The 2,244-nt window shown below is 46.6% G+C and overlaps 1 non-coding gene across 1 annotated transcript; it reads right to left on the reverse strand.

Moving 5' to 3' along the window:
- Nucleotides 1-1,305: 1,305 nt before the first annotated feature.
- LOC120102713 (small nucleolar RNA SNORA17) lies at nt 1,306-1,439 on the reverse strand. Its single transcript, XR_015687390.1, has one exon. It is a non-coding gene; the product is annotated as a small nucleolar RNA SNORA17 (small nucleolar RNA).
- Nucleotides 1,440-2,244: the final 805 nt, after the last annotated feature.

Here is a 2,244-nt window from a genome sequence, read left to right on the forward strand (position 1 = left end):
ACTATAATCTGGGCCAACTCTCCTTCCCACTGCAAATGGTGAGGGCAAAGGGGAGGGGAGAAGGTTTCTCCCTCACAGATGTTGCTGCATAGCAGACAATAGGCAGGGCCAGCTTTTCCACACTCACACCTGTAGGCTCCCCCACAACCTCCACATCCAGAGCCAGTTCTACTATGCTACTGAGGTGAGAGGTGCAGGGCTTGCTCTTCCTCGTGTTGCAGGAGGTGAGCAGCAGGGTCAGCTCTCCTTCTCTGATGACCTCAGGGTCATCTCTCCCTTTACTGTGTAACTTGATGGCAGACAAATGTAGGGGCCAGGTGTGTGTTCCCACCCTCAGAAGCTCACCTATGCCTCTCGTCACGCTCAGCTCTACTGTTCTGCCAAAGTGAGGTGCAAGACCTGCTCTCCTGAGAGCAGCTGCTGGAGTTGGGCAGGGATAGTTCTCCTGCTGTCATGATCCCAGGGCCAGGTCTTCTGCCTGCTTTAGGTGGTGAGTGGGGACTGGGTAGAAGGAGGAGGGCACTTATCCTTTGTCCATGCCCTTGCACTGGAGATGTGTGATAGGGCAAGGTCTCCCCCCCCCATATCCTTGGGGCTGACACTCCTAGAACTCCAGCAGTGTGTGGGCCACTCTCTCCAGTACTGCCGCTGTCTAAGGGAAGGATCAACTCCCCTGCTTTTATGCCCATAGGGGATCCAATGCCCAGGTGAGGGTGGGGCCAGTTTTGCACAGACCCCAGACTTCAACATGTCCCTGGACAATTACCTGTCTCCTCAAATCAGGCTGTTCCTCATTACCCCTGAGTCTCCATTTCTGCCTCTCATCATTGTGCCCACATTCTTCTGTTCTATTTCTGTTTCTCTTTCATTTCTTTACCATTTTCTTGCTCCTTCTAGAGCAGCTGGAGTCTTTGAGCTGGGGTCAGGTTAATCTCAGAAGCGGTCTCAGGAGTACTATGTCCAGCTTGTTCATTATGTTGCCAGGTAGTGGGCGTGGTCTTCCCTTCCAGGCCTGCACAGCACCTGACTGATGGTTGTCTCAGGCTAGCTCCCTGTCCAGACTCCATGGCACTAGTCTGGTGTTTATCTAGAATTTGGTTTTCACTTCATCCTCCCAAGTGGCCTCATTTTCGAGTCACCTGTCTTGGGTTCACCTGGGGCCTTTAGTACCTGGCTGGGCTCTTCTAGTTTCAGGCTTGTTCCTAGTCCTGGGAGCCACCAGGGCCTGCTCAGCACCAGGCTAGCTCCCTGTCCAAGCCCCCTGGTGTAGAACTGATGGTTGTCTCAGGCTTGCTGTTTTCAAGGAATGTTAGGATACTAATTATTTAGATGTTCACAGGTTAGAACATTGAACATAGACATATTCCTCTCCTCTCTGCCACCTACTGATGCATAAGTGACACAGCAGCCACGTCTATTTTAATTCTTTTTTATTTAAGGTTTGTTTTGTTTTATTTTAAAGAATTATTTTTATAATTATGGGTATTTGCTTGTTTGTACCTACTCATATGTACCATGTGCATACAATGCCTATGGAGGTCATAAGAGAGAATCAAGAACCCTGGGACTGAAGTTGTATACATAGCTGTCAGCTGCCATGTGTCTGCTGGAAATTAAACTCAGATTTTCTGAAAGAGAAGTCAGTGCTTTTAACCACTGGGCTACTGGGCCACCTCCCTAGTACCCAATGCAGACACTATATGATTAAAATGGGGGAGATTCATGAGAAAATATTTCTCTCTCTCTCTCTCTCTCTCTCTCTCTCTCTCTCTCTCTCTCTCTCTCTTCTGTGTGTGCTTCTGTGTGTCTGTCTTTATTTCAGCATTGATTTTGTAGTGAGTAGTAAATTTCTGGAGTATTTGTAGAACACAAAAGTAGACTTCTAGGTTTATAAAAGGACAATAACTCCATAGTATCTGTTTAAAAAGGAGACTTTAAATAGTGGCTCCAAAGGGTTAAAGGTTTCTCAGAATGTTTCCCTTGGTTATGAAGAAAATATTGGGAAGTATGTCCTACAGAACTGAATTGTCATGGTACAGGACACATTGCCTGAATGTGTCTTGCATGACTAAACATACTGGGTTAAACATTCTAGTTGTAAGGATGTTAACTCATTATTTAAAGGATGGGCAAGAAACAAAGTCCTTAAAGTGCACCTTTAACAAAATCAGAGGGATGCCTCTAAGGGGAAATGGTACTTTAGATTCTCTTCTCATGTTCCAGTTTAGTGAAGTCTAATTGCCA

The sequence above is a fragment of the Rattus norvegicus genome, chromosome 4 (genome assembly GCF_021556685.1).
Source record: "Rattus norvegicus strain SHRSP/BbbUtx chromosome 4, alternate assembly SHRSP_T2T, whole genome shotgun sequence".
Taxonomy (NCBI): Eukaryota; Metazoa; Chordata; class Mammalia; order Rodentia; family Muridae; genus Rattus; species Rattus norvegicus.